Here is a 26,029-nt window from a genome sequence, read left to right as displayed (position 1 = left end):
TTTCTTTTTTTGTGTATAAATTGACACTTTTAGGTGTTACTTGTGAATATAAATCGCCGAGAAAGGACTAACTCTTAAAATTCTGGTATTGATTTGACGTAGCCCTCCACTCAGCATTTTTATCTTCTAAACTTTTTTTATGATAGCATATTTCCCTTGATAACATTCTTTACTACTTAGTCTGTGTTACTCATACGGTGCTTTTCTTTTCTAATGTTCTAGACCAATTTCCCAGCGTTGATTGTATTGGAATTTAAGTTTATTTCATGAACACTTTGCAAGGCACAGCGAAGGTAAAGAGCGAGAATCTTTTCTGCACAGAGTTTATTGAAGATGACTTTTTTTAACGATCTATTTGGTATACGCAAATAATGAAATAATTTCACCTGTGATCATGTAGCTACGAAATAGCGTTCTTGCTTTGTATGACGCATGGTATAAAAATAGCCTACTATTGGTGGGAGGAGGGATATTACATTTTATTTGATATCGCCTTTTTTCGTACTATATAAAGAATTTTTTGCCAACTGATCATCGCTTAGACAATACATAATTGCTCTGAGTTTCATGAATTTTGGTTCGAAGGGTACTCTCACCAACGTAAATATTAACTTAAATAGGTATTCGTATTGTAACAATATATATCATAGTCGAAAACTTTTGCTGTATGCATCGGATTGTGTGAAGTTAGATGAAAAATTTGAATGCTCATGTACATATTTATCCGAGTTTTCATTGCTATAACTTGAATAAGTTCTCAAATAGGTATTAGAGTTTAATCAAGCATTCAGTATCAAATTTCATGAAAAGTTTGAAACATCATTACGAATTTCGTGAAAACCAAAGTATTACAGGCCATAGAGAAGATCGGTTTGACAGGGTATTACCCAACACTCATGCGTGCTAAGAGTTCTGTTTATTTTTAAGATATCGACAGCATGAAATAATATGGGTTTCCGGTTAATCTATCTGAAAGCTGTAATGATTTCATGACAATCTTGGAAACAGAAGGCACTAATTAACTTTAGTGGATAATTCTAGGAGATTTATTATGGAATTCTCTTCTTTGTCGTAATGTTCATTATTTCAAGCTGATAGTTCTCGGCGCGCTCCATATCGGCTTCCGTAGACTCTTAATTTTTATCAAGTCCCTCTACTTCCTTTCCCCTTCCGCATCCGTCGTCCTCCGCCTCTGATATCTACGAAGAAAGAGCGTGCTTCCTTGACCGATAATATTTCATCATAATTTCAAATCGTACGAAAGATTCACATCTGCCTTGACCGGGATTCGAATCAGGATCCTCTGATTTCCGGTCGAGTGCTTTAGCCAGCTACCGAGGAGTCATTCCTCCCTGTGGATATTTTTGGACGCTATCGGACAAGGTTTTGTTGGACTGCGGAGCATATGACGCCACAAGCAGTCCATTTTGTGCGCACAGCGCCACAGCCGGAGAGAATGACGCCTCGGTAGCTCAATTGGCTAAAGCACTCGACCGAAAATCGGGGGATCCGGGTTCGAATCCCGGTCAAGGCGGATGATTTTTTTCTCTGTGGATCTTTCGCACGATTGTGTATTACGGGTGACTCCCGTAAAAAGTTATCACCGTGGCTAGTCCCGGTATACTTTAAGATAATTTAAAATATTTGGACGAAATATCCCTTATTAGAAATGGTAAACTTAGTGTCATAATTTTAGGCTTACAAGGAGACATCGCCAAAGTGATGTTCGGGATCTGGATGTAAATTTTATGATCTGAAACTATATAGGTAAGATAGGAAAGTGTCACGGCTTTCTTCCACATAGGCCAGGGTTCAAGAGATATTCGCATGTAAAGATTTCGCGCAGCATTATATCCCTTGAGTAAGTGACTTACCTCTAACGTGGCCGTGGCGGTGCGGTCTACGGCATTGATCCCGTGACATGAAGTTGGTATCTAAGTTTCGAGTCCCAGTATCGGCAATATATTTTCTCTCTTCTAATTTTTGAAATCACTGTTACATTTTATTCCAATTCGTTTTAATTAGTTACTTCGCGATTTTTTAAATTAAATATCAATTTATGGATTTTAAACGAATCTCCGAATTGTGCCTTACCACGCGAATTAGTTTGCTTGAGCTATGAAGAACATTTATACATTCAATGGTTTCCGGCTCAATTTTGTGGAAGTTGAAGTTCACAATTGACAAAACGACTTCGTTTTCTTCCACATGTTGTGCATAGAAAAAAATCCGTGGAAGAAAACGTAGTTGTTTCATCATTTAAGAACATTTATCTTTCAGAGCTACACGGAAAATATTATCTTAGTACCGCTCAATGGCGTACCAAGGATCAGAACTAGGGGGGGGGGGGGGGGGGCAAGCCGTGGTTGTTCAAGTTGTAGGTAAGATTTAAGCATGAAAAAGGTGAATGAAATCAACATTTTAAGGAAACCCATTTAAGGAAAAAAACAAAACAAAAAAACAAAAACCGCTAAATATTCCTGACGTTAACGGCGCACAAACTGATACATTTGTTCATTTGCAACATTATCTCGCATTCTTTAAATAACTTTTATCAAAATGCGGCTGATTCCACATTCAAGTCTCCTGTTGATATGTAAGTATGAGTCATCAGGTGCGTTTAACAGAGGATAGTGTAATTACTTCCAATGTTGTGTTTAAAGAGGTCCTAAAACTAGGGGGGCAAGCCGTGGTTGTTCAAGTTGTAGGTAAGATTTAAGCATGAAAAGGGTGAATGAAATCAACGTTTTAAGGAAACTGTAACAGCTCTTTACTAGTTTTTAAAATTATTTGCTTGAAAAAATATTATTTTCTTGAAAGACATTTGCGATTTTTGCTTCTAGGGGGTGGGGGGGGGGGTGCAGCTGCCCCCTCCTCCCCCTCTCTGGGTACACTCATGGTACTGCTATATATTTCCACGAACGGCAGACACTATAAATCAAGGGAGATATTTTGCCAAACGGATTTATTGTATCAGGAATAGGTTTTCCCCTAATAATTGACTACTACAAACGCAGTGCATTCTTGAGTATTAGCTGAATTTCCCGAATTGTATGTGATGTTTTCGAGATCCATGAAACAAAAATACATTTAATTAAAAGATACAGTATCCGTGATAATTCCGTGGGAAAGTTTGATATTTAACATAATAAAATCACTTGACTATTTCCACGTTTATTTATTTTTACCAACTCAGGTTTCGGCCTATAATGCCATTTTCAATTGAAGTCCAAGAAATTACTTTTCTATTCAAGTGCACTTCCGTAAGTGCCTTAAAAATGGCATTATGTGCCGAAATCTGGGTCGGTAGTAATAAGGAAGGTTGGAAATAGACAGGCATCAAAATTAATTAATCAAATTTTAATTAATTAAAAAATCACCGTCATTTTTGTAAATAAACCACCCACGGCTTGCGTACATACCATAATACACGCCTTTTGCTACACACCAATAAGCTGCTTCCAGGGATAGTATATTAATAATGACGCAATCAATAAAACGACCTTTCTGCACTTAACATCCCTGCCGTCAACCAATTTATCTCTCAGCAAGGGAACACCTTTAAACCCAGAAAAAATATTACTCTCTTAAACGATATTTGTAATTATGATCCAACGATTCCAACTACATAAATACTGCCTCATCGAGCCGATCTTCTATGAGTCCGTCCTATGTTTTTTCTTCTCCTAATTTTTAGAAATATCAATTGTTTTATTATTTTGTTGGAAAATGTAAAAAAATCGAAATATAAAAAATGAGAAAAGTAAAGTAATAAAAAAAATGAAAAAAATTAAGAAAACGGTTAGATGCAATAAAAATATGGAATTAATGAAATATAAAAATAAACTAATTGTAAACATTTACTTATTGTTAGTATTAATGTATTTTAATCTAATGCTATCATTTTAGAATGTAAGTTTCTGCTACCAAAAACAACACACCACCTGTACTGCACAAACTGAGCGCATAATAAATATTTTATAGATGACTGGCTAGGTCTGATAAATATGGTTTATCGGAACAGCTGAAACGCGCCAGCGGCACGCCAAATAATGAGGTTCCAATGCAACGACCGCGCTGTTTTCAATTGTTTGACTCGAGCTCACCTCGGTATGGCAACATGGTTTCAAAACGACGCTATCAGAGTTCCGGGGAGCTTTGCGAAATTAGGAGACCCCCTTCCTGGAATTGCATCCCAATATGTTCACGCGCATATCTATTTATCCGGAGCAGAAAGTGTGGCTCCGTGGTTTGCAACAGGCCGATGGAGTGTAGTGGACAGGGATTTGCGTCTGAATTCGTAATGTGGGAGCTCTGACGGTAGATGGGGGTCCGGTCGCAACGGGGCTTACTCGTGCACTCCGCTAAATCACACGATTGCGCTTATGTTACCCTCTGCTGACTTTAAGCTGTGCAGTCGTAACTCGGACCACATTGCGCCATGATCCCTTTTACTGCACCGCTGTGATGCAGGCAATAATGGAATGGGAGGATTGCTCTTGAAAATTGAGCTTTCGATTGTTTTATGAATCTTTTTGTTAGCGAATATCTCTTGGGTTTTCCACCGGGTGAGGTTTTTCATCTCACTAAAACGTTTCGACGAGTGACACGTTCATTATCTTCAGGGTTCAAAAAATCCAAGTGCCATTCCGTTCCCATTTACCGCTTTATATACCTATACATTTTTCGGCTTTGAGTGGTATAGTCAGTTTTCACTTCTAACTTTAAGAGCGACACAGAGAACATAATATTAGAGCCACACTATATTTCCAGGTCCGATAGAAGCGATAAATTAAGAGAGACGTTTTGCCGAACGGATAGATATGGGAATTCCTTTTTTTTTGGCTGTAAACGGCTGGTGTCCTAACACCCCCTGCCACACGCCTTTTAGGCGGCTTGCGGGGTATTATGTAGATGTAGATCCCTTGGAACATCTCCTGAAAATATTTTGTAACATTGAATATCCCTATCCAGGTTTTTCGATGGATACGTATTACTTACAATTAGTAAAAGAGGGAAGTGGGAAGTGCGGAAGAAGGAACAGGCCGGGGTGATAATCGCAATGCCCCATCATCATCAACTTCAGTCAAATAGCGTGCGTTTCGTTCGAATGGATTGACTTATTGTTAGTGTCGCCCCTATGAGGAGTAAATTGAAATGGTATGGAATAAAAAGGAGATACATGATTCTAGTTTTGAATTAGTGCAAGCGATTTTGAACTTATCGTCGTCGTCGTCATACACCCCGCGGCGCAGTAGAAGGTAGCTAATTTTACCAAAATTAGTGTTTTTCCGTCGGCAATATTGCAGCATGAAAAACGAGAAATTAAAAATTGTGACATTTATTTTAACAGTAAATGTTTATTATTCATAAATTAACATTACAATGTTATACGGATAGAATAGCAGAGGCCTCAGATAAATCCGCCCATACGTTTGCAATGTAAATGGGTTTACAAAAGTCGCCACTCGCGTCGCTGACGGACAAATTGATCCGAGTTTCACGGGTAAATAAGGAATAATTAGCGGTTTTAACCGAAATTGCTATACATGTTGATGCGATCTATCGAATTCATAAAGTTCAATGCTATTCATCGCAGTTGCAAACATTATAATGCAAAATTTGGAAAAAAGTGGATCCCTTTGCACTCACCACCACGCCGCGGACAATTTTGCCAATAGATTAAGAATAGAAAAAGCGACCGAAGTGGCAACAGATCAGCCTTCTTTGGGATGGAGTTGGACCTCCTTATTACAATTCCCTTGGTTAATGTATACAGCAAGCAAATCATAATCACAATTAGATCATTATCAAATTCTAGATAAGTAGATGATTAAGGGTTGATCTGGTGGAATTCTAACCTATTCTAAATTAAAATGTACTGGAACTTTTTCAAGAATACTTGAATTTTCTTAAGACCGACTTACACGTGGCGCGTCATTGATAGGCTACAACTGCATTAATTTCTCATTGAGTGGAGTACAAATTGCTTCGTACCGGACTGGAAAAAATAGTAGCGTTGACATGGGAAGCAGTGGGGAATCCAAGTTTTTTTAGGGGGGGGGCCCAGGGTCTGACCGAAAAACGGTCTTCTCAAATCTACAAACATAGAAACTACATGCAACAATTACTGTACGAAACATATTCCTGATTTTAATATAAAAGTTATTAATGAGTAAATATTTATACCTTTTGTATTAAAATATAATACTTGTTAATAATTGTATTAAAATCTCGTCTATTATTTAAGCGACTGGGGGTGCACATGCCCTCGTGACCCTCCCTTAATTCCGCCTCTGATGAGAAAGGTATTGACTAAATGTGAATTTTGCGGAAGAAGAAGGAAGAAGAAGAGGTTTCCCAACATTGTGAAGTTGGTACAAACTGCGTCAATTGTAGCAACTGATATGTTGTACCTACCAATTGACTTACTACCTCGATCATGCCATTGGTATGTGCATTGTTGCATAGCGCAAATTTTTGGAAACGCGAAAAAGTGTATCGCATTGCAGTCATCACCGCGCCGCGGACATTTTTGCAAATAGATTACAATGCGTCCGAAGTGGTTGCAGAAATTAGCCTTCTATGACACGGAATTGGGCCTAATTTATGCGGTCCCCATTCTATCAGCTCTACAGTCTATTTATCTTTTTTATTTTTATTATCTGACCTTCCTTATTATGTCGACATATGACTAACTTCGTCAGAAAATAAAGAGCTCTTGAATTTAACCGGTGGAATGCTGTAATAATAACAATGGAATGCGTCACACGATGAGCGATTTTGAATCCAAATCGCAGCTCGCTCTCAACGTCTATAGCGCATCTCAAACAGGGGAGCGGCTCTGCTTGGTGATAATGGCCGCTTCACTACCACCGCTCCCCCTACACCCCCCTCCCTCACTCCCTTAGATTGCCATTCGACGAAACTGGCTCTCGGGAGTGCGTGCGCTACGATATTCGAATGGCGCATGTGCCGTAGAGTTCCCCTCCTCACTCGCTCCCTCGAACGATAATTGAACAATGGCGCTGGAATGGGAAATTCGATTATCCATCTCGGGCGTTTTTAACTGCGAGGCCGCGCGCGGCGTTCGTCGACTGTTAGGCCAGCCGACTCGCTCCGCTTCTGTAGATTCCGTGACGGTTATTGGTTAAAGGTCTACGAAGAAGAATCCCCATTCCCTCCTGTAGAGGCTGGCTTGTTGGTTTCTGCGCTTGTTGTTGAGTTGGTTTCGTGGAAAGGTGTACTTGATCACATCATGCAAATTCATATTGTGCTTAGTATTCATTATAATGTTGCGTAGTGAAAGATAGTGTACCAACGTATCTCGCGATAAATGTAAGTTCGTTGCCACGTACTATACTCATTTCTACGATTCATGGAAGTCACGAAAATAGTTGTTTAAATTCGGTGAAAGTACGGTTTTGTTGAAATGTTAGTGAGTTTGGAGGTATAAAAATTGGGGGTTTACGAATATTGGTATGTTAAACGGTCAACACTAGGGAATGCAGTGTGCGATAAAATATTAAATATGTAAAGCCGTACATGAGAAAATATTCCCCTGGAACAGAAATCGAACCACCGACCTTTACCTTTCCGGGCCACTGAGCAAACCACTACGCTATCCAGGTTCACGAATTTAAATGGGCGTTATAACGAGACTCATTGGACTTGGTGTTAGGTTATGCAAGCTCGAAAGAGAAGTTCAGCCACCATGCATTGTTAAAAAGGTTATAGTGGTAGGAGTTTTAATGCGTTTTCAGAAATGTACGGTTTGCAATGGAGTTTTTCCTCTCGTGAAGAATAACATAGAAAATTGTGAATTTAATAGATAATAATATCATGTCATTTTGGTTTACAGGGATAGTTATAGTGTATTTTCCTTTGAAATCAAATCGCTCTGACTCCTGCCACACGATTGGCGACATTTGTGAATGCATTTTAATGCGTGGTGGGTAAAAACATAGCAAATAGGTGACTGCCCAATGCTATAGTTTAATCAGGGATGGCAATTGAAATGTTTCGTTTCGACTCAGAGGGAAACGAAAAACGAGGCATCGCATCGGTTTAGTTTCTTTCCCGCACGAAATTAAAATCACCGAGGAGTTTAGTTTCGACCCGGGACGAAACTTTACTCCCGTGAGCGAAACTAAATTAATCGAAACTCCGCTGCTCATAGTTAAGTTCCGATCCCAGAAGTTGAGCGGAGGGGATTAAGAGGGAATAGTTTCTACCCATTACATTTGACATACATGTAGAGAGGTTAAAACATTGAGAGAAAAATCCAATGGATAGTTTGCATTCATTGCTCTCCTCTTTGTGGTCAAAACATGAGAGCCCCATGCCTCTAATGGCGGTAGGCCGAACCTCTAATTCATTCAATCATACTTCGTAATCGGTGTTTGTCGAAACTAAACCGTTCCAAGGCTTAAGCACGTGGTCTTTCCGGTGCGAAACATAATCTGCGTTTCGTTTCGTCCCTGAGGTTTAGTTTAGTTTCGTTCCGAAGTGGTTTTATCTCCAATTTCGTTTCTACCCTGAGTTTATCCCCATGTACCCGTAGCCCCATAGACAAAATCCATTTCATTCCGTTTCTACATTTCCCTCCCGCGAACGAAACTATTGAAATTTTACTGGTTTTGAATTTCGTTTAGTTTTCATTGCCATCCCTGGTTTTAAGGTAGGGCTTTTTGGCTTCTCAAGTCAAAAATAATGTTCCATTTTTAGCTTTTATTCAGCAAATACATGCCAGCTTTGAATTTTTCAGATTTTTTTTTAATGTTTGAAAGACTTTAGCAGAGGAAATAACTTATATCATGTCATTGAATTGCCTCGAACCTGCTAACAAGTAATTGCTTCGGTGTTATTACCTTTCTCATTTTTGGAATGTCTACTAAGGACATATGGCTCAAAGCAAATAGGTGATTCAAAATTTTCGTAAATATTGAGTAATAATCTGAACATGAAGTATAGTGATTTACCCGCACTTGATTTACCTTTATTACCTTTTACAATGTATGGATAAATTTCCTTGCTTATCAGTTATTCCCTGGTTTTAAGGTATGTGCTTTTTGGCTTCTCAAGTCAAAAATAATGTTCCATTTTTAGCTTTTATTCAGCAAATACATGCCACCTTTGAATTTTTCAGATTTTTTTATGTTTACGTTATACATGTAATCTACGTTTTCATTAGCAAGTACATAAATTGGCGTAAGAAACCTTATACAGTGATGGAATCTGAAATACGATTACCAAAAAATAATTCGCTTGAAATTCAACTTTTATCACCAGTCGAAAAGATTTTGTCTCTACCACGGAAATGGCATTTGCCTTATTCCTCGACGATAATTAACTAGAGAAAGTTACAATTACTAAATAGTAATATTCTTCCGCAGTTTCATCTCAAAGTAATAAAATGAAACGGGGAAAATCTCGTCTATCAACAAAACATATATTGGGTTATGGTTTACTCAGAGAATATGTTTCTTTACATCCGTTAGCTGACAAAGAACACCAAAGAAAGGAGTTGAATTTAGTCCTAATTAAACTGCTTTCCAACATCAAATTCCAACGATTAATTGAGGTGATAGATTTGTTTGTTATCCACTGCATTCGAAATTAGTTTTACCATTAATGTTTATTTAAAAAATAGCAACACTAAAATGAAGAATTGAAGTGCGTGTTTTTAGAGTGCTGATGGAAAACGAATCAAGTTAGCTCAAGAATGAATATTATAGATAATATTCTTATTATAATTTTATTAACGACGGATTTTATACGACCGTGTTATGTCATTCTGATAGTTTCTCTTTTATTTTGAAGGCATTACGTGTTTGGGTCCAATATAGCCCGCGTGATAGATGGCTGCAGTTCATAGCATATTACATTTTAAAATTTCCTTTTTGAAGTAAAGAGCTTAAAGTTTTTATTAACAAAATGAATGAGTAGGAATTCTTTGCAAAGAAATTGAAAATACTCTCTAATTCAGGCGCCTTTAGAAAATTTTGAATAAATGCGATTCATGTGTGGAGATAACTAAGAGCGTTAATTAGGTCTTTATCAGTTCCGTGGTGGTAGCTGCATGGAAAGTATATGTACAGAGTTTAGTGTGATAAATCGCGGGATGAGGCTGCATGAATATGTGCTGTTTCAAGACCAATATCCAGCGTAGCCGTGCACCTAACATTCATTAATCGTGGACTGTTTGCCGCACTCACTTGGCGCGCGCGGCCGTTGGTACAGGATTTATGGCCATGCAAGCCGTACCTACACGTGGAAACTAGCCATCTACCTACTTTAATTCATCTCCTCCGAATTTATTTCATCCCCGCAATTTCGGAAAACATTAGTTAAACGTGTTTCCGCAGTTACTTCAGCCGTTCCACTCCCTCAGGCTAAGTGCGAGTCTCGGCGTCGATATGGGAGGGCTGGCGGGCGAGCCTGCCGATGGGCGGAGTCCCATTTCTTGCTAATTACCTACGCGACCGCGCGACCTAAAACCAAACCATACCCACCGTCCTCGAAAATGATTCGGCGTTTTCCCCCAAAAGCCGGGCGTTGAAAGGAGAGGCGGTTTTGAGGGAGAGTACGCGTTTGAGACCTTCCTTTCGACGCGCAAGTTTCGTGATCGTTGGAATATCGTCGGACAAAGCCGCGGTGGCGTTACTACAATTCAGATGAGCACGGTTACGCAATCTCGTATTGCCGCTTAGGAATGAAACGACCATTGATGGAGCTTATTTGTCGAAGCGGTTTTGCGTACTCGACACTAACAGATATTTATAAGATAATGAATAAAACTACAAGAATCCGTGGAGAGGTGGAAAAAAGGGTGGATGACAACGGTGCTGCGGTTGATAGAAAAATCCATAAATCAGAGGGCAAAAATGCGGCCTGACTGGGACTCAAACCCAGAATCTTTTGAAAAAAGTTCAATTGGAACGTTCTGGTTTCGAGTCCCAGTCAGGCCCCATTTTACCCTCTAATTTCTTTTTTATTTTCATTTACCACAGCACCATCGTCCTTTTTCTGTTATATGTTCCTATCCCTTTCTTTCCCAGTCTATGAATTTATATTCTTGTATTTTTGGGCTTCATCATCATCATCCATCACTGGTCAACAATCCTAGGATTGCTTTGACGCAGCTCTCCACTCAGTTCTCCTATCAATGGCGCTGTATCAATGAACAAAGGTGTGTAATTTATAAAAAAAATATATATTATCAAATTAATGGTGAAGATAATGACTTTTTGATGCTTGAATCACTTCAGTAGATAAAAATCCCCAAACAACTTCCCAGCAGCTTGGCAGCACTAAATTAATGGGATTGAGAATTCCATATATTATATTGGATGCAAGGCAATTCAGATTTTGACGAGGTATCTCAGATTTAGTTAATCTCTTGCCAAGGGAATTTTTAAGCCCAATTTTTCAATGATTATGCGTTATTTATCTGTATAACTTTGTGTATCATGAATTCCATTTGATCAAACTTATCTAGCTTGGTATATTAATCCACTTTTATCATATTCATTAGCGGCATCAAAAATTTCACTTTCTTGTTTGCTGCAGGTGGTAGTTGTGAACAAATCCACCTTAAATGCGGATGAAAAAAATAGAGAGTAATCATTCATTTAGTATCCAGGCTACGCCATGAAAGTAAAATATACGAGTTTTTAATTGTAATTCTACTGTTAAAAAGCAGCTAAGTTGATTAATGCAGTGAGAATTAAAAATATCATGGGCTGTTATCCTGACGACATATAAAGGCTGTTTGGAAATTGTATTAGTTAGTAAGAGTATGCCGTTGTACATTCTGAAGAAAATGCGTGAATTAATTGGAACCTTTAATTTTTTTACTATTTGAATTTGAAGGGTGGGGAAATGTTGGCCGGCAAACATTCACTTTATTCAACTGTTAGCTAAGCACTACGTTCATGAAGCTTTACTGCGTTAAATTGAGTTATATCTACTATCACTCCGTTTAGGGGACGATAAAACGGTAAATTCAACAAGTCGTAACATGCGTTATAGAGTCTCAGTCAACGATATAGCGCATTAATTATATTTTTATTGCTTACGGTTTCCTATTCCGTCCTGATGACGTGTTTCGTTAAGTTCCTCGAGATAATTAATCACTTTTCATACTCTGCTTCGTGTAAACACCATAATTGTTGAGGAAAGGCATGTTCGAAAATTGACATGTATGAGTTGACATCATGCAAAAGCTATAATCCTTAAACTCTAAGTCTAAAATGGCGGAATGGGTCCTGGGATATGTCGACTTTTGATATGTCCTATATTTTGCAGCCAGTCATTCACCCACAGTAGTGTCTAAATATTTTCAGCTTAGAGACCATTTAATCTTATAATGAACAACCCAGTGGATGTACTTATGAATCTCTATTTGTCGGTAACGCTATTGAAGAAATGCTCCTTGTTATGGCTCATTCCAATGTTTTTACTCATCAAACAACATAAGCTCAGGTAAAGTGGCGAGTAATTCTGTGAAGTTCCGTTAGTGATGAAATCATCACTACTGCCAAGCACGCAAATTATTCAGGGAATGGCTGCATAAATGGTGATCATCAAATTGCCTGCTATACTTCAATCACAAGGAGGCTATTTCAGCGTAGTTAAGAGATTGGCAACTGTTATTATTTTAACGTAATTTTCATGTGTAATTTTTCTGCGTTTAGGAAACTGCGAGGAATATTCCGTGTATTAGATAATCATTCCGTTTTCGCGTCATGGACATTTAGTGCATTATTTCTGGCTATATAAACCATACGAGTATGACTCTCTTCAATGGCTTCAGTGTTTACTTTGTCGTGATGGTAATCGGGGGAAAATAAAGCAGTACCAATATTCTCCTCCATACCTCTCTAACATGTGCTATGGCTTGCGCGATAACTCACGTTCTTACCAGGTACTTAACTCTCATATAAGGTCAACATTTTAATTATTCATACCCACCAACTGCACGAACCGCGGTGGAGTTATGCCGATTTACTCGTAGGAAATGCAGTCAAACACTTAGCTGAATGATGATGCGGTCAGACGAATTCACATTTTCGATACCAAATTTGAGAGTAATTTGCATTTCACATTGGTACGTTCATCTTTTTAAGGAGCACAAAAACTTTTGCAAAACTTATCGCTGAACCTATACGGGAACGTTTTCAACTCACTATGTTTCCTATACTAAAGAATTATCAAACTGTTACCTCTTGCTGTATGACGGTGAAATTTTGGATACTCATTTCCCACAGTCCTTTTAAGTCCTGTTATTTCCATCCCGATATAAGTAAATTCTCGGAGGAAAGTGTTGAAACATTTACTCTGAACACCTCTTATAGCCCGACGAATTTTTGATTCTTAGTTTCCGTTGTCCTTCCAATACCTGTTGTTTTCAACCCGATCTACAAAAATTATTCGAGCAAAGCGTCGTAATATTTACACTGTACACCTCTAATAGACCGGAGAATTTTTAAATCTTATTTTCCACAGTCCTACCATGACCTGTTGTTTCCAACCCGAGGTATACAAATTATTTATAAGCGTTGGGTTACTTACATTCTGCGCCTCTTATTCAGGAAATGTAGTATTTTTCCCTTTAAAATTTAAACTTAGGAATCTCAGTTGGAATGTTTCCCAGGCCATTTAACTCGCCAAATATTACTCGCTGGAGGTCAAACGCGAAATGGGAGGGCAGATAAAATTGTTTTTGAAAATCCTGAAAAGGAGGAAGAAACATTCCAGTCCGGACGTGCGGATTAATTTATGGTTTTAATATAGGTGAACGGAAATGCATTTGCGACCGCCATTAGTGACAAACGCATTGCATTAGCCCTAGGCGGCGTCCAATTTTGCCCGTTCGGAATTTTCCGGATCGTCGGAAAAGGTATTTAATCGAATGGGGCATTCGAATGCTTCCCCACGATTGTGTTTTTGAAGGCCATTGTTGATAAATTCCTCGGGCGAGCACTCTTTTGCCTAATGCCCGCAGCGCCACGCGGTTAGCCGGTGGCTGGAGGTAGAAGTTAGTCATGCATCCGGAGGTTGTATATCACGCATTTGTTAGTGGGCGTTCGATACGCATGTGTTTGTGTGCGTGATTCAGCACTTTGCCCTCGGGATTTTCCATTAAATTACGGCGCATCAACAAAAATTTTGTCCTCGTGGCGGAAAAAATAAAACGGGGAGAGCGCGTTTTATTTTGTGTCACCCGGAATTATCATCGTTATACCCGCGCAAACAATTACGGAGTATAAAGTGAAAGTCTATGAGCGGGACAAAAATGGCGGGGTTATTAAAATATGGCGGAGTCCGATGTTTCTTTTTTTTTGGTGGAATGTTTGTTAGGGTGGTCGTGTGTGGCGCTGGCATCGCGGATGAAGTGCGTGAATGTATGCGTTGTGTGGGACTGTTTTCGAAGCCTCGTTTGATTTACGATCGGCGGTTTCCGAACGCTCTCGCTGCGACCAAATCCAAGAAAAATGAGGAAACGCGCATATTTCAAACTGTATCGGATACGCGGTGAGCAAGCTGTTTGGTTCTGGCTTGATTTAGTCTCCCTGGTTACGCATAAATACGCATCCCAAATCCATGCTTGGTGCACGTAATAAGAATTCCGTTTCAAAACGAAGTAAAAAACATTTTCTTCGTACACAGGAAGACCATTTAGTAATGTAAACACCAAATAAATGTTGCCTTGATTATGACAAATTTATATCGAATGCACTAGGAATAAGTGCAACACTAGGTTTAGCATGGGAAAATAGTATAAAATGCCTGATACCCGATTAAATTGTACGAAACGCTATCAAGATTCTTTGATCTGACTCCGGAGGTATGATTTTATTTGTTTTGGATGAATTGATTAGACTATATTAATAGATTTACACCCCCGGATTACGCATAATTGCGCATCTCATTGCATGAATGATATACTTTTTGAAACTGCAATTCAAAACGAATCAAAAATAATTTTCTTCGTACTCATGCTGATCATTTATTAACATGATTTCCAAATGAATATGACCTTAATTTAACATTTATCTGGAATGTACGAGGTTTAAGTCCAAGATTGGGTTATACGCGGGACAATTTTATAACTAGCCTAATGAGTAAGTTTTATGAACCTGTCCAAAATATGCGTCATATTTCATGGCAATATTCTAAAAAATATCAAGGGCCATTACTTCATTTGATTGATATTGTTTGAGCTTGGATTTTCTGAGATTTAGGCGCTTGAATCTATTTATTTTACGAGAAAAAGTGAGGATAGTTGTAGTAGAGTAGTAAATCCTCTATCTAATAGGTCTTTTGAAAAATTTGGCATGCCGATGGAGACAGCAGTCACTTTTATACCATTGGATTGGTGAAAATGGCTTGACTCAGATTTAAAAATAACTTTAGTAACATTATTGGAAACTCCTTTTCGTCTTTTCTAATAACTAGCTCGTAAGTGATATCATTTGGTCTTATATCAGCGGTCTGCGATCCAGTAGCCATCATTAAGCTTGCTTGCTTTCGATGAAAATACTGTATCAGTACAATAATTATAATCAGACATTTAAAATTTTGTTCCTACAGTGTTCCAATATTTTAATAAATTTCTATCCGGAAATATGGTTTCAAACTTTCTTAATGGGTGGCGTTATTTTCTTCCAGAATCTTTGACACAGAAAGTTGTCGGAGGGAAACAAGTTCAAGACCTTTCCCAGTCAAAAGTTTCATGTACGGATTTTTTCATATGCTCGCAGATGATAATTATGTGAGGACGAAGATTTCTAGAATTTCTTCCACCTATATTTTTGGCAGAATTTCTTTAACAAATCTCGTGTAACCTATGGCACGATTCACCAGTAAACGGTGTAAAAGAAAAGTAAAAATAAAAAACAAAGTTTTTCCAAAAACTTCAAAAAATGCACTTAAAAGTAAAATAATAAACTTTTCATCAGTAAAAGACTAAAGCGTGCGTGCTGATAAGGTTTAGATATTGATATTGCGTGCCAATCGTAACTCGCCTATCAGGCTCTTCCATTTTCATTTGTAAAAAACATAATCAGCAACCATGTTTTATTCTCGGAGGGGTTAATAGTTTATTTTTTACATGTTAGTGTATTTTTACTGTTTATGAAGAAAGCGCGTTTACAAAACAATGACCGCACAGAAACTCAGCCCAACCAGCCAGTTCACAAAGGTATAAAAAAATGGCGCATGTGTTACCGTTATAAGTATTCCTTAATGGTTGTATGAAAAGGCAACTTATACAGTATAACAGTGATTAAAAAATCAAGAAAAAATTAATTGAACTATAGTAATTTAATTCAAAAATTCAATATTTCTATTATATTTGTCAATTTAAAGTTTTTCAAAATACCAAACAAATATCTTTTATTTGACTATATTTTAATTTTTAATGCTTTTCATCGGAAATTGCTGCTGAAAATCTCCAATTCTTGTTCATTAAAAAATATGATTTCACATTACATAAGCATGTAACACAAAACTGTACTAAGTCATAACCTGAGGTTAAAACGTACGAAAGACTCATAAGTAGTAGTAAGTTAGGCAGTAAGTAAAAGATAGTAAGTAGAAGATAGTAAGCTGAGGCAGTGTATACATGGAAGTGTTTTACGGAGAAAGCGTGTTTTTGTTTTTTGTCATTTGTGTTTATTTTATTTTATCATTTCCAGCATTGTAGAACGGTATGCACGTAAGTACTACTCGACGCGTGAGCCGAAATTGCTTTGTTTTTCGTGGACGCAAAATTACGTATCGGATGCAAAAAGGTATGGGAAGAGAGATAAGTAGTAGAGGGTGGGTGTATAGGGATGGAATGACATTAAATAGATCGGCTCGTTCAAAAACACACCGTCGAAGAGTTAATTGATTTCGGGTCGTTCGCCGCGAGTTCGAAGGGGACGGGAGGAATAGTGGGCGTGTACGAAGGTACGGTTCCCTGGAGCACGTTTGGGACGAGGTATTCGTGGAGCGAATTGATACTCTGCGAATGGTTAAGGGCGGTGGTTCTCGACCACTAAAAGCCCGGTCTCAAAGAGTGCTGTTCCCACTGCGATACCCACTGTACAGGGTATACTACTGGCCAAGCGCTTCGATTGGCCGCGAGTTACTGCACTGACATGCGCTGAAGTAACAGGCTCATATAAATGCTTGCATCAGAAAAGACCTTTATAATACTGATATTAGCGCTGAAGATTTTTGGCTAAGAAAACTTCGCTATTTTCACTTAAAGATTTAAGATCACAGTAGTATGCGGCAATATCTAACCCGCAGGCTGCCTGAGGACCATGGGTGGCCGATCCCCGCTCTAAGATCCCTCAGATCATACAAGCCTACGAAGGATGGTTTGGTATGGTATTTGGAGGAGGGGACCGACAGCTGAGGTGATTTGCGCCATGAGGGAAGGGCATAGAAGGAAGGGTAGAGAGAGAAACCCGGCGTCGGCATTAGCCTGCTCTTAACGCAAGGCTCCAAGGGCACCACGGCTTAACGTCCTATCCGACGGACGGAGTGCTAAGGCCGTTTTACAAGGTAAACGGAATTGCACAGTCTGACGTACGTGCGAAGGCGCAATCAAAATGGCGTCGCGTAAAGCGGTGAATTGCTAGAACGTGCGAGAATGCGTGGATGCGAGACGGCAAAATAGCCCCTGTTCTAATTTCGTTCATGCATTCGCGCAATTCCACGCCATTTAGAAATAAATGCAGCTCTAACCTGCGCAATTCCGTGCCCCGTGTAAAACGGCCTTTAAGCTTGAAATATCCTCCACACAACATTCAAGCAGGGATCGGGCAGGCTCTGAAAATTCTCTGCCACTGCCGGGATTCGAACCCGAACCCACGGGGTGGGAAGCCAACATTCTAGCCACCACAGCAATCCGATCCCCCCAACGAAGGATGAAATTCGCCATAAAATCATATTGCCTAGACGGGATTCGAACTCATATCTCCCGTTTACCAGTCAGGTAAGCTACCAGGTAAGCTACCACTAAGTGACCATCTTCCAAAGAGAACCTCATGTAGGTTTATCGAACAAGATGTTGACGTCTCCGGTCCACACTGTGGAATAGATGACGGAGATTGTGCTTAATAAGCCACTACCGGAGAATGGAATCCCACTCTGTCGCTATTCCGCGAAGGATCTTATCCAAACACACGTGGCTGCGTACAAAGTCGCTGGTTTCATTCTATAAACTCCAAGCATACAAGCCCACGAAATAATGGGTGGAAAAAATTAGAATTAAATACGGAAACATTGAGCTCAGCGCTGCGATTGGCCACGAGTTTGCTCTGTTGTGGGATGTTGTGGACAACTCATGACTTTGAATGCTGAGGATAACCGAGGCCGTGATTTATCTAAGGTATCTTGGAACAGGGCAAAGTCGCGGACAATCGGAGCGCTTGGCTCAAACCCTAACATATTGAATAATCTCTATTTAGTCGCTATTCCGCGACGAACGATCTCGAAACCTTGGGTGACTACGCAAAAAGTTAATTATTTCATACAAGCCTACGAAATACGGGATGGAGAAAAATTGTGTCACGAAATATTAACCCCAGATAGCTGATGCCGGTAGGAACCAAAATAATCAATGATACTTAGGTCGAAAAAGCTAAATTTTTAAACTACAGAAACTTTGAGCAAACATTTTTTGTAATGTAAAACAGGCGAATTTGAATCCAGTGATTTGGGCCGAATGATTTCGTTTTATTGACACACATTTTAGTACGCGGTAAGCAAGCAAAATAAGGATCGCAGATGTGATATAGGGCCTCGGGGTATCACAGTTTTTAAAATGGAATACAAATGGCAGTTTTTTTTATAAACGACCTATTTTTCTGAGGATGAATATTAAAATGTCGAATAATTTTCACTTACACTTTGTGGCTTTTCCCCTCCTTCCATTGCATAAAGCAGTGATGGCCGTGATTTTTTTCTCCCCTGGAAATGGCTAATTTTTTTCTAAATCACGTGAAAATGAATTTCAATATATTTCATTACTTAATTGATGTCGATAGCTTTGCAATCATTTCGAAATCCTGAAATTCATTGCTATCTTTGGTCCGTCTAAAAAGTTCTCTCCAAGGAAAATAACATTTTTAACGGCTTAAATGCGCTCATCATGCGGATAAAATTTATCATCAAAATAAAGTCACTTTTTCATTACTGCGGATGACGATTTTAATTTCGCGGCATAGAAATGGTAATGACTTCTCGGCATCATAATATCTGAAATATTGATGCTATTTAAAAAAATTCATTATGAGTTGAATAAGAAGAAAATAAATAGCATGTGTGCATATAGTATGTGGGTAACATGCCACGTGAAAAGCGGTGAAATTTACAGGAATTACCATGAGAAAATTTCCCCGGGACCAGATATCGAACCACGGACCTGTGGCTCTATGAGCCAATGAGTAGGCTACTATGCTATCCACGTTATCTGAGGCTTTAACACAGGTTTATGGCTCTCAACCGGTTGTGGCTTCATTGAATTCCTTGATGGACCTCGAGAGCGTAACATCTATTACTATGAACCTCGCTACAATGGTGTAGTTTCCTTCATTAAAGAAAATGAAAGGCATTTACGGCGATATGTTACCCAACATTTGTGTATTCATATTATACCAATTATTTGGTTTGAGAAATCCCAGTTTAGACGAATGTTAGTAGTCAATTTTAACATCATCTGAAAAAGGCCACATTGGCGCCCATACGATGCCACTCCACGTGACGTTACAGGGACCTAGATTCTGTACGAGTAGTCAGTAGTTTTATATCGTCTGAAATTACCAATGCATGCATGTGGCACAGAGCTCAGGGAAACATGTCTTGATAATCACCTATTAAAATTGCCTATGGTCAGAAAGTTTCCTTCGTTTGATAGGGTATTAATTATCCTGCTAGCAGGGTACCTTGCTACCTGCTAGCAGCCTGCATCGTATCGGCGCTCATAGCCTAGCACCAAGGTGGCCTCACACGACGGCAGCCGGAACCAGAATGACGTCACAAGGGCTTTCCCAGAATTCGAACTTAGCCGTCGCGTTTTCGCGCGCTTGAAAATTTTCACTTTTCGTTTAATCGCGAAAAATAGATATCGTCATGTAAAAATCTAAAAGCGTGAAATACGTACTCCAGGAATAATAATCCATCGATTTAGGCAGTAAAAAAAATGGGAAACCACTCTATTGCCATGGGAACTAAGGAACCTGGATAGCGCGGGGTCTGTGCAGTGCCCTGGAAAGACGTACGTGGTTTGATTCCCGATCCATGGAATTTTTTCACCTTGGTAATTCATGTAAATATGCTTTGGCATCTAGCGACCCTAAAATCCCTAAGCGTTTTAATTTTGTCGAACATGACACATGATGGCCTGATGAAGACAATCGTCGAAAGTCGAAAGGTGGATGTGAAGAAGGACATGGCACGTCCGCCAATGAGTTACACGGGACTGATAATTAAGGAATTATATCACCGACAATGGATATCATCATTAATGATTCATTCACCCAGAAGACAATACACGAGTTGTCCGTTGAAATATAGTTGATATGCAAAAAATTAAACCGGTGAAAAACCCGGTAAAACTTCACGCAACTAATTTTCGTCAGTATATTACGTCGTATTACATCTATTACCTAAGCCTTCATTTCAATTTGTGTCCGTGAATGGGTATGTTACAAATTTTTCGAAAATTTCACTGATGAAAAAGTCATTGTTGAAAAGGAGGGGTCAAATCTTGAACACCCTTGATTTACAGTCGAGTACTTAAGTCAGTTAAGCTACCGAGTCGCCTTTTTTCTCTATGGAAATTTGTGGACTATTTCCAATGATTTTTTTCTCTGTGGAATTTTCGCACAATTTGTACATTGCGGGTGACTCCTTTAAATTTTAAGCGTGTCCAGTCCCGGTATACTTAATATAGGTAAGTTAGTTTATTTATTGGTGGAAAAAATCTGATTGGTATCAATATGAGCCCAAAAAAGACAAATTTTCGGGATGAAAGGAGGTTGATCTTTTTCACAATTTTCATTTCTATATGTCGAACTTCCACAATATCACGCCTGAATCGTTTGAACTGATTTTGGAGTTATGGCTTGGGCCATTGCCTATGTCAAAGTTCCAAAGTTACGCCCTAAAGATTTGGCAATGCATCTTATCCTCGTAGAACGCGTTGGAAGTATTCGCGCCCGCTGCGAACCAGGGCGAGACGTGTATTAATTGCCATCCGATGACGCGACCGCCTCGTGGTTGAGAAAAACATCCCAAGGGGCGCCCCTCGTCCTCGTACTGCCGTCCCAACCCATTGATTAGCGGGCGTGTCCTAAGTGGAGATGCCGGTAGCACCGAGTTTGATTTCGCAGTCGCCCAGGGTCCGTGAAAAGGTCGATATGAAATGGTTCCTAGCTCATGTCGCGCCTAAAGGCCGCTATACACGGTGAATGAAGATGCGAATGATCATGCTGAATGGTCATGCGAATGAAATCATTCGCCGTGTGCGACGTAAAATTCGCGAATGAACCGTCATGCGCATGATCATTCAGTAAAAAAATAAAAACATGCTCTATTTCGTTCGCATGATCCTGCGAATGATCACGTGATCAATCAGCATGATCATTCGCATGATCATTCAGCGTGTATAGCGGCCTTAAGTCGGCCATTTCGTATGAGGACCGCTTTACTACAAAACTTTATTTTTGTTGGAATAAAAGGAATAATAACTTTGCTAATTCCACATGGTAATTTATAGAGACCGACCATGGTTTCGTTACAGCGTAACATATACCATCATAACCAGCACCAGCACATTTAGTCACAGCATAACAGGTGGGACCTTGACAATGTTACGCTGTAACGAAACCAAAATGGTTATTCTCAATAAATTACCATGTGGAAATAGCAAAGTTATTATTCCTTATATTCCTACTTTTACGGATTTCCACCGAGTTACGCCCGCTACTATTAATTATTAAAATTTATTTATTTATTTATTGCAGTCCACAAATAGCACGAGGCCAATTATGTTTTGTATTTTTAAAAAAATATTTTTGTGTATGATGAAATCCATCAAACAAGCTGGTACTTTGCATTTTATTTTTTTATCTTTATACGTTTTCCTGATTTTATGTTACCACCCGACTTTATGGTTTACTTGTAACAATTTATGTAATAATAATAATAAGGAGAACTCGCAATAACAAGAGAAAAAATTACTAACATGCAGCAAAACGTAACCAGCAACGAAAAAAATAAAATTCAACAGTATTTACAAGTAAATAACAGAGAATGGTAGACTTAATCGGGTGGTGCGAGGAGTAAGGGGAGAATTACGATAGAGACGGTGCAATATGGATGAGGGATAAAAAAAGGATCAAAATTTGGAACACATTTGGAATAGGAGTTAATGGAAGAAGGAAGTCTGTATAGAAAAGAGAGTTTAGTGACAGAAAGGAGGGGGGTGAAACAATGAAATAAGTCACCTGGCCTCGTCGTGCGCGAAGGAACACGAAGCGGGAATAGCGAAGGAAGGTAAGATGATCTATGATAAAACAGCAAGATGATCTCAAAAATTGGAATACTGTAACCCCTCTCAAAGTCAATGGAACTACATAAAAGAGGCCACAATTAGTGATGGCAAATCACTTTCAACTGCAATCGAAATTCGGGTTTAAAAACCAAAGATCGAAGAATCGCGGAATCGAGCCTTGGTATTCGAGTTTTGATCAAAATTCGAATTTTCAATATCGATAAAATCATCCGTCGCGCAGCTAGGAATTAAGGCTGGGGGAGGGGCTTTAGGCGCAACTAATACTGGCTTAAGAGGTAGTGCTGCAGTTGGGAAAAAAATTTAGGCGGTACTCAACAAAATTTTCCAACAACTGACATGTATCATACATCCTGCCGCGATTGAAATGTCAAACTCCAACTCTTATATTAGTTCCAAGTTGTGCCACGATATAACTCTGAGCAAGTAAATAATAATTTCCTATTTTTCTTTCCAAAATCCATTGGAAAATTTAAAGTAGGGCTATTTTTTACAGATTTAAAAAGGTATTTTAACCGGTACGCTTACAACGAGTTTGGACTTTAGGGGGTACCGTACCGGCCCAACTACGGCACTGTTAGGAGGCATGGAATACCCACAAGGATAAGCGGAAGGTACGAGGGCCATCCCCCAGAATTTGTTAAGATAAATTGTTCAAAATGTTAGGTTTTACGGCATTCTGAGGGATATTTTATTAATAATTACACCATTATATGAGAAATATATATCCAATTAAGTAAAATGGATTAAATTAAAAAAAATTATTTAGCGCTGGGGGGGGGGGGGGAGGGAGATTAGTCCCCCAAAACCCCCCTTGCTGTGCCACTGCATGTGAAAGACTTTTCTCTAAGGTCAGTGACATTGGAAAGACACGCCCTAAATCATCCAGACAGCATTTGAGTCAGTTGATCTTTCTTAAAAATTTTAGTGGAGCCGAATGGTTCTAAGTGGTCATCCCAAAACTTTAATATGTGTGCATATGTAAATTTTTACTTCTAATAATTCAAGCATGCATTCCAAGTAGATTTTTTGGATTTTTTTCTGGATATCAAATGTGTATTTTGAGTGTTTTTCGAATCCATAACTTTAATTAAATCCGTGATTTTGTACACACTGAATTTTTTTAAGGAACCGTCTTTTTTTCGATTAATCGATCCTTGGGTTTAACATTCGATTTTCATTGAATTATCGAGCTTTACATTACGATTAAAAATCGATTTCTCGAAAAGCCGATTTTTAATGACATTTTTCCATTATTAGAACCAGTCCGTCCCATACCTGAGGAATCGGGTTGGTATAAAGCATTGGCTTCCCATCCAGATGGTCTGGGTTTAAATCTCGCTGGTGCCGCGTTGAAGTCTCGGTGGCGTATTGCAATCGACATTCAATAGTTTCGAGTTCATCCTATCGATAAACCCCACTTAAAATCCTAGGATTGCCAGGTGGGAGGGGTAAATAATCTTGCCATGATGCTTGACTTGCGTGTGACTTAGCCTCAGGAAGGCTCCACCTTCACCTATTCAAACCAACCTTCGGGTCGTTACACTGAGTGAATGTTATTAATCATTGAAACTTTACCAAATTATTTTCTCTGAGCGGTAATTTTCATTTTTTGAGGTCGATATGTGATTGCTAATCGTATTTTTTTTGTAAATTGTTACTGAATTAAGTGCAAATGCTGCATCAGAGTGAGTGAAAACAGGGCGCTCCGCATGGCAGTGCAGAAACCAAAAGCTTAGGCCTTCACTGGAATTATGTGACTCCGGAATAATTCATTACCATAATGAATGTGGAACACGTTAATTTTTAAACCTTTAAATACATCATTTATGTAAAATATTAATGTAACTGATAACTTCAGGCTTAACTATGTGAAACCTTTTCATTACTGAACTCCTGAAGATGTAACTATGTTATTAAACCTGGGTGGTGCCAATTTTAATATTCAAATGAACCTAACACAGTTTTATTCTTTTATTTATAAGAAATTTAAAAAATAATAATATTGGTTCACCCAGTCGGCTGAATGAAGGTTAAAGTCTAAAAGCATATGGTAATTTTAAATTAATCTTGGCTTATTATAATATTTTGGATAAAGGTTAAATGCTGAAACTATGATATGTTTTCAAAATAATCTTCATTTTGAAAACGACTATTATTACTTAATAGCGATTAATAATAGCAATATAATAAAAGAAAATAGTATTAGTAATATAACTAATAATACCAATCAAATAAAAAGATAGTGATAAATAAAATCAAATAATGATTTCAAATTGATCTTGGCTCACCCATTATTTTGGATAAAAGTTAAATAATTAAATCATGAAATGCTTTCAAAACATCTTCATTTTGAAAACGATTATTTTTACTTGATAGTGATCAATAATATCAATCAAATAAAATAGTACAAGTAATATAACTTATTGTATCCATAATAAATAAGTGATATAATTCATAATATCTATAAAAACTAAGTAATATAACAAATAATATCAATGAAATAAAAAAATATTGACAAATAAAATCAAATAATGATTTTTAATTAATCTTGGTTCCTCCAATATTTTGGATAACGGTAAAATTCTGTAATCAAGAATTGTTTTCAAAATAATCTTATTTTGAAAACGATTATTTTTAGTATTTAAACTCACAGATTGAGTCAAGCGACGTCAGGTTGAAAGCTCACGTCACGGCTTAGATAGGGGGGGGAGGGGGGGGGGGGAATACTATTTTGAGTAGTAGTTGAGGCAGTTAAAAGTGGCGAGATTGGGCGTAATAAATGATTCCTTAGCGCCGGAAATGAGACTAATGGGAACTCATTTGCAGTTCACGCTGAGCCTTAGAAAGCGGAGTAATTGAATGTGAGGAACTTCACGCGAATAGACGCAGTCACTGCGAGTAGATGAAAAATTGAAGCGACCTTTTGCAGGTGCGTATACCCTGTTTGCTGGGTAACAAATCATCTTGTCTGAAAAATAAAACGAAATTATTTCTCTTTGAAATTTTTATCGTTTGCTGTGTAAGCAATTTATGTCACCACAGTAACCATCAATTAAACAGCATAAAGATAATCGCCTGAATAGCATAATATGTAGGGTGTTACAGGAGGAATATGTAATATGTACTTCAGGAGGTGTTAGGGTAGAGTATTTTAAGGATTTTTTTGTCCATAATCATGCTCGCAACTCCTTAATTACTGAGCTGTGGCAACGCAAACATTTATTTGAATTTTTTTGACCATTTTACAATGAAAACGGTTTTTCTTTGGTATCCAGCCTTTTCGACATTGTATTTAATACTCTGGATTTTTAAGGACATTGTATAATGTAGGCTGGACGAAAATGTGCGGTTATATTTTTCTGAAACTATAAAACTCAAAATGGATGAGATCGTATCGACGTTTCAAGTTCAAAGATCTCCTTTAATTAAGCACACAAATTAATTCCCTCT

General features: G+C 38.4%; 1 protein-coding gene and 1 non-coding gene across 2 annotated transcripts in view; one reads left to right on the top strand and one right to left on the bottom strand.

Moving 5' to 3' along the window:
- The window catches only part of LOC124169576 (homeobox protein orthopedia-like), a 161,341-nt gene that overhangs the window by 126,325 nt on the left and 8,987 nt on the right, over window positions 1–26,029 (bottom strand). The window lies entirely within an intron of this gene.
- Window positions 1,462–1,534, top strand: Trnaf-gaa. The gene has a single exon. It is a non-coding gene; the product is annotated as a tRNA-Phe (tRNA).

This window comes from Ischnura elegans, chromosome 12 (genome assembly GCF_921293095.1).
Source record: "Ischnura elegans chromosome 12, ioIscEleg1.1, whole genome shotgun sequence".
NCBI lineage: Eukaryota > Metazoa > Arthropoda > Insecta > Odonata > Coenagrionidae > Ischnura > Ischnura elegans.
This window is presented reverse-complemented; position numbering and strand designations above follow the sequence as displayed.